This window comes from Mustela putorius, unplaced genomic scaffold (assembly GCF_011764305.1).
Source record: "Mustela putorius furo isolate JIRA1106 unplaced genomic scaffold, ASM1176430v1.1 tig00000151_pilon_pilon_pilon, whole genome shotgun sequence".
Lineage (NCBI taxonomy): Eukaryota > Metazoa > Chordata > Mammalia > Carnivora > Mustelidae > Mustela > Mustela putorius.
In genome coordinates, this window is record NW_025421296.1 from 18,120,671 (window position 1) to 18,128,744 (window position 8,074).

The window sequence follows — 8,074 nt, forward strand, 5'->3', positions numbered from 1 at the left end:
TACGTAACTCATTAATGACATTCCCACTAACTAGCAACTGCTGTATATTGGGGAAGTCATATGGGAAAAAGGTAAAAATGAAACCAGATTTGAGTGTCCAAATTTGGTTTTATGATCTTGGGGAAGTTACTTAACATCTTATATGATAAGCTTTCTCATCTGAGAACTATTAATAATAATACTATTTGAATAATTTCCTAAAAATTAAATGATATATGAAATTTTTTTAATGTATGAAAATGTACATTCTTTTTAGGAAAAATAATTTCCTAAAAATTAAATGATATATGAAAAGTGATTTGTGCACATGTCTTGTTTTACCAGATTTAATCCTCTGCCTCAAACCAATGCATAAATTGAAATACTTCTTCCCAGAGACTCATTTCTATTAAGTAACAATATATGAAGAAAGAGCAATTAGATTTGGCTATAGCTTAGTGGTATATGATTTATAAAAACAGCAAGCCTAACAAGAACTTTCTCCCAACAGAAAGTATAGTTTGGCATTTTGTGACAACAAAACACATATAAGTATTGACATAAATGGATATCTCCACCTCTCTATGTGTAGTCAATTTTTCCCTAAGTATATTTAACCTTTACATTTTTACCTAGAAAAGCCCATCTTGTAACATTACATTTATTTTTCTACTTTTTCAAAATTCATTTAATAATCTGATTCTATATCCATAATATTCAGTCCAACACCTGCCTCTCTGTATCTACAAATGTCATCTATCCAATGATACAGCAATTCCATGCCTAGCTATTTACGCAAAATAAGTAAATACAAGATATCCACAAATAGATTTGTATGCAAATATTCATAGCAGCTTTATTTTTAATAGCCCCAACCTATAAACAATCCAAATATCTATTAACAGGTGAACATTTGAGGGTATATTCAACAATAAAATACTACTCATTGGTACATACACATGAATATACAACATGGATAAATCTCAAAAAGTATACTGAGCAAAAGAAGTCACATAAGTAAAAGAGTGGATACTGTAGGATTTCAGGTAAATGAAATGTGGGAAGAAGCAAAACAACTTTATAATTATGGAACTCAAAACAGTGATTGCCCATTGAGGGCCTGAGACAGTGGACAAATATAAAGGAACATTCTGGGGTTCTGGAACTGGAACTATTCTTTATGTAGATTGTACACACACACACACACACACACACACACATGCAAACAGTCAAATTTATAGAATTATAGAATTTTTAGTAATGCACTTAAAAGGGAGCAATTATCATTTAAATACTATATCTCATTAAAGTTAATTTAAAAATATTCATCAGTAGGTGAATGGATAAATTATCATATATTCATAAAACACAAGACTATAGAGCAATAAAGAGGAATAGACTGTTACTATATGTAACCGTAAGAGAGATGATTTTCCACCAATTTGCTGAACAAAATAAGCCAAGAGAATATCATTTGTGCTTGCATAGAAAGCTTAAGTACAGGAAAAGCTGATTTGTGTGATAGTGGTTTCTCTGTCAGGTGAATATATTTCTCCAAATGTACACAAATCAATGCTTTATATCTCAATAAAAATTATATTAAGCCAAGAAAAGTTAAAATTTCAGGCTCTGAGAGAAAAATGAAAGGAATGACAGAACTTATACATACTATGCTACCTTTGGTATACAAAGACACAAATTTGAAGTTTTACATATGTGGAGAAAAACAAAACAAACAAAAACCAAAATAAAGTGATTTGGAAGTATAAATTATTTCTACTAGGAAATGTGAGAAAATCAGAAAAGGTGCTAAGTCTGGGGATTAACCTGAGAGGCCCAGAGAATGGGAAGGGAGAGAGCCCAGTCACTGCACTTTTTAAATAATGTATGTTATGTATATTGTGCTTTCAAAAATATAAATAAATATAGTAGTTAAAAAATTGTGTTGAATGTTATAAAAAGACTCCATGAAGGCAAATCACTAATATTAAATTGCAGTTTGGACAAACATAAAGGATTGAATAAAAATTGTAAAAACGAAGACACATTCTTATTTTCATTGCTCCATACGTCATTTAAAATTTGATCCACTTTATAATAAGTAAAAGTGTGAGTCATTATGGCTGTGTTTAATGCAATAACCACAGGTAAATGCTGTTAGCCTTATAATACAAAAGGATAATATTTATTAAGAATTCAAATGTCACAAATTCAAGTGTCACAAATTTTTCCTTAGCTTCATAGGCAATAATTTTTTTTTTTAAATTTTTTATTTTTTATAAACATATATTTTTATCATAGGCAATAATTATTTATTCCTTATAATACAAGTGAGTTCCTAGAATTATCCTAATGTTATTATAAGGAAACTAAAGTGAAGAGAAGTTAAAGTAGTTGCAAAGGACCCCCAAAAGAAACCACATTTAAGCCAAACTGTGTGGTACTTATCCAATATTGAAAGATTGAGGAATGAATAAATGTTGGTATGACTTAAGATAAAATATTATGTTATTGAACAGGGTCAATATTTGTAAATGTCATTAGGGCTCCAATTCGCATTTGTCTTCCCACTTCTTATCTCAGGCACGGGGGCAAAGGACAGACCCATGTAAGCCCTGGGTGAAGAGGGACCTTAACTCACATAGCAAGGTATTCATTTTACTCTTTCTGTGTAGGTGCTTTGGTCTTTCTGTTCCTGCACTTTTGCTTCTTAGAAGCACCTCAGGTCCCTTAATAAACTACTTGCATCAAAGTCTTGTTACTTTTGGTGTATCCTGAACTAAGTGCCATTTATGGAAAGGTTAAGGTTTGTGTACACCATTTAGTGATGTTATCTGTAGCCAATGCTAATTTCTAGTTCTAATTTCATCAGATAAGAAATCCTACTTTTTTTCATCTTACAGAGATTGCCAAATGGAGATCTATGGACCAGTTACATTGGAATCATTTTGGATGCTTTCTAACAATGCAGATTTTTCAGGAGGAAAGGGTTTCATTCACTCACCTTAAGTATGCTAGCTTGTGAGCTTTCCAGAGATGTTCTTTATGAGGTTAGGAGGCTTTCTTCCACCCTAGTTTGTCCTGGGTTTCTATCATAATAAGGTGCTGAATTTTGTCAAAAGCATTTTTTGGCACCAATTGAGATGATCATGTGGTTTTTGTTCTTTAATCCATGATACAATATATTGTTGGGTCCCCAATGTTGGGTCCCCCAATAATGATTAAAGGAGCGAGACTGATACAAAGCAAAGGTCAAGCAAAGCTTTATTTCGCACCAAGCATCAAGAATCAAACCAACTGGCCAGGGCCATGCCTCTTACAGAGTGTGCGGGACCCCTCCCTGCCTCACAGATTAACTTTTATAGAGCAAAGGCCATGTGGTTGAGCCTGGCCAAACACAGGTGGCCAGTGAGATTGCGATACACAGAGAAAGCTGCACAGTCATGCTAGGTCACACACCGGTGGCCAATTGAACTATAATTCACCCCATTGTAGCTATTCAGGAACTAGCCTATCACCTTAGTCAGAATGGGCACCGAAAAGGCACCCCAAGGGCGGGGCCCATACTCGTTGGTAGCTAGGAGACAGTATGCGCCCCCACTGATTGAATGTCTCCACTTGACCTGACCCACCCTTGTATTTGGGCTTTGTCACCTGGGACTGGTTTCCCGGACTTGCTTTTAAGTAAGTTCTGGGGGGGGGGGTGTCAATTTAAGTTTTACTGCATAAACAACAAAATGGCAGTTCAACCGGGATGGGGCTGCTCTGGCTGAACAGGCCCTTACAATATTACTTAAATTAATTCTTTGATTTTAAACCACCTTGCATTTCTGGGATAAATCCCACTTAGTCAGAATGTATCATACTTTATATGTTGTTGAACTTGGCTTTCTAATATGTTGTTGAAAATTTTCCATCTATTTGGTTTATCTGCTTTTTATTTGATTTGTTATTTGGTTAGTGCCTTAGCTGGATTGACTGTTCAGTGGTTTCTCTTTCTACATAGCTTCTGATACCACTCTCCAGAAGTCCCAGCCCTGCACATGGCTGTGGTCACCCTGGTATGAAACTGTTTTTGCTTTTTCTTTGACTCTCTCTTTTCCCTAATCTCTCTGTTAAATTGGCTGCCTCTGATGCAATCACACCGGTTGTTATCTTCCACTAACCACTGGCTAGTTGCCCTAATTGTTTTCAGCAATGCCCTGGTACATAAATCTCTCCACGGTCTGATACAGTTTAATTCAAATTTATTTACAGTGGTAGATTTTAGGCCAGTTTTTGAAGCTCCTTCCTACTCCAGGATGACTTTTCTTGCTTTTCTCCTTCCCTGGATTTCTCTGGTAACTATTAACTGACTATAGTTTGGCTTGTTGCTTTTGCAGAGCTACCAGCATCCTCTTAATTGCTTTTCTTTCTACTGTTTTCAACACCATGCTTAGGTGTCAGCTTCCCCATCTACTTTTCCAAATTAAGTTGGTTCCCTTGAGGAGAGCTTCAGAGCTCTCTGTTCCCACCCTGGGCAAAGTCTCTGAGTCATGGCCCTAGGGCATGAGGTCAATAGCCCACTTCTGAGTGATACCAGTCTTTATGAGCAGAGCCCTGGGCAGGCTATCGGCCTCTGTTTGTCTTGGTTTGTCTGTACTGGTGTGGAATTCTACCCCATGAGCAGAATGTGGAGGTAGATGGGGCCCCTCTTCTCACCCTACTCTTCCTGGAAGAGAGTTTCTGTCTTCTGTGGAGGCTTTGTGAAGGAAGGATCTCTCAGCCAATCTTAGCAGAGGGAGCCCTGTATCCTGAGTGGACTGGCCAGTAGAGCTTCTGTCATGCTGAGCTTCTGTCATGCTGAGGTGGGTAGCTCAGGGCTCATATGCCATGTTCTCTCACTGCTCTTACTAAAATTTAATAGATTTGAACAAATGTTTCTCCATTTGCTGAATGCTCTTAAGACTATGTACAGAGATTTTAGTTTTGTTTTTTTGTTTTTCCTATCGTTTTCACTAATTATGGTTGTTTCACCAGAAAGATGGTTTGTGGGAGTCCTCATGTCATCTTTTGGAAAATGAAAGACTCATTTTCTTTTCATTTTATGTGAAGTTTTGTTTGTTTCTGGCTTTCCTCTTGGGTTATTTTTTGCATATTGTCCCCCAAGAGCTCTGTTTTGCCTATAAAGTAGAGCATGGGAAATTTTATCAGAACCCACTATATTTTTACCAAAGACAAAGATAAATATGTATTTGTGTTAAAAGTTTTCAGTAGAACACTGGTTCTCACAGATCAACCATTTGTTGAGAAACAAAGACGGAAGATGCAGTCATTTGTAATTTTGCCAAACTTCAAATTTGAATCATAAAGACCTGGAGGCTAGTGCTCAGGAATGGACAAGTTCCTGAGAAAGCAGTCACCCAACATTTTCATCCAAGGGAGTTTTATTGTACTCTAGTTATCCACTTTTCTAAGGTGACAAATGAAATAAACAAAAGCTTTGTTTCTTTGTAAAATGTGGCCCTCATTTGAGAAATAAAACTTGGTTATTTAAAGTATTGCAATGTATAGGCAACACATCACTATCATAAATATTAAAAGAAAGTCTGTATCTTATAAAACATTTTCAAATTCTAGAATTTGGCCTATTAAAGATATGGGACAAGTTAATTTTTACATAGATGGCTGTTTATTTACCCAGTGCTTTTTCTAGAAATAGGATCCACTGTGAATCTCTTTGAATCTCATATGCCAAATAGAGGTCTGACCTATTACAAATTTTTATTAAGCATATGAGAGAGTGACTTTATATCAAGATGCATGGGGCGCCTGTGTGTGGCTCAGTGGGTTAAGCCGCTGCCTTTGGCCCAGGTCATGGTCTCATGGTCTCAGGGACCTGGGATCCAGCCCAGCATTTGGCTCTCTGCTCAGCAAGGAGCCTGCTTCCCCCTCTCTCTCTCTCTGCCTGACTCTCTGCCTACTTGTGATCTCTGTCTCTCATATAAATACAATCTTAAAAAAAAAAAAAAGGATGTAATACCTATTATGTAAGGCAAACATAGCATATAATTTCAAAACAGATTTTTTTTTCAAAGTTCAAACCCATGAATTTCACAGATGACTAAAGGAGTTCATAGTTGGTTCTTCCTGGAAAACCTATCTTCTAAGAGCAAAAATATGTAACTTAGTTTCCTTTCCCATTCTAAAAACTATTTCACAGAAACACATACCTTATTGTGGCCCAAAGAAAGTGAATGGTAATTGTTTGTTTAATCGGTAATCTTTCTTATTTTTTTTTAAACATTTATTTATTTATCCAGAGACAGAACCTTGTGAGGGCTGGGGGCAGAAGCAGAAGGAAAGAGAAAGAAGCAGATTCCCCACTGAGCCCCAGGTGGGGTTCAATCTCACCATTCATGAGCCCACAACCTGAACAGAAACTGAGTCCCACACTTAACCAACAGAGCCACCCACACACCCCATCTTTCTCACTTTCTTATGTCTGGAAAAACAAGTGCTTTTGATTAGAACTTTACTCAACTTTAGTTTTTCACAAATAAGATGCTATTCTGAGTTTGAGCTTCATCTGCAAAGTCTTTTTTTTTTTTTAAAGGAGCTATATACGTTTTACATTCTGGATAATTTAATAAAATTTATATTTTAAATATATGAATTTAGGAGTGAAAGTAGATAGAATATGAATATAGATAAATATAGATAGATATAGAGATAGATAATCTGATATCTTGAGTTTCTAGTTCTATAAATAACCCTCAAATGGAGTTAAAACATCTGACAAAATTACCCATATTTTTTATTAAATGACTTTTGGTCATTAAGTCATCCTCATTTATTTATGGCGCAATTGGGACTTTATCCAGCAGTTAACATTTGCACCATCTCTAAGCTCCGATTTTCTAGTATACATAAAGGGTATCATAAAAACCAACTTGTGTTAAAGTAAGAATTAAGTTAGGCAAGTGCGCAGGTGCGGCTGGGACTGGACAGCTGCTCAAAGAATCCACTGTTTTCCCCGAACCGCTGCCATGGTCACCTACGAACTGGTAGGAGAGGACAGGGTGAGAGCACTTGGGACTGGGAGCACTGCTTCAGCGGCTGGTACAACATGACCTGAGCCCCTCTGGCAGGAGGAGGCAAAGCACAATGGCCAGGCACTGTGAGATGCTTGCTAGGAGTTGGACCCCTGCTTTACCCACACACAGAAGAGAGCAATTCAGACTGTTTTGGATGCCATTGACCAAATGTCGCTGCTGGTACTGAGGACTTAATGCCCCAGTGAGTGGCACTATGGGACTCTAACCAGCCTCAAAAACTGCTGCCAAGCATGGCAAAGCCCAGGTAAAGATCTGGACATGCCCTTATGATGTCCCACCACCTGAGATGGAGCCTGACATTCCACAGCAACATCAGTAAGGCTCACAAGTGTGCAGAGCTCACTGAATATCAGCTATCCTCCTGTGATTGATTGATGTACACCATTGCCAGAATTCTGCCCTTTTGAAATGAAGAAATACCCCCAGATCAAGGAGGGAAAATAGGTACATATTGCAGCCTATGGCAACAGCCTTCTGTACATTGTCAGGTGTCTGGAGGATCTTTCCAAAGAGGCTATCTCGGAGCTGCAGCTGCCAATTGGTATTCCCATGGTATAAGAATTGGACAGGAATTTGAAGCCCATCATGCCCATGCAGTTCCTAGGGAATGAAGAAGCAGTGGGAAAAGCCATAGAAGCTTCAACTGCCCAGCACAAAGCTAAAGAGTGAAAGAGAACAGGCAGACTACTTGCCCAAGGACATCCTCCGTACCCATCCCATTCCTCTGCACGTCCTCCTTGAACAAATCGCGCTGACCACATCTGTAGGCATCTTAAGTTTTACCTGAAGACTGGGACCAGTGGCTCCTAATTTTATTAAGCCATTTTGTCTCTTGCATCTGCTCCCTTCATATAATCAAGTCAAAATGGCACTTCTGAAGCCTGGGCTTCAGTCCAAGCTGAGGAAAGACCTGATCCAAGAGTAGAGCATTAGTAACTCTGGAATTTTTGCTATTGCTTTCTTACTAAGGACCTGCTTGAGTTGGGGATAGGGAGAAG

At 37.8% G+C, this 8,074-nt stretch overlaps 1 pseudogene; it reads left to right on the plus strand.

Annotated features, from left to right (window-relative positions):
• LOC123390911 overlaps nucleotides 1-7,745 on the plus strand; it is an 84,890-nt pseudogene extending 77,145 nt beyond the window's left edge.
• The last annotated feature ends 329 nt before the right edge of the window (nucleotides 7,746-8,074 follow it).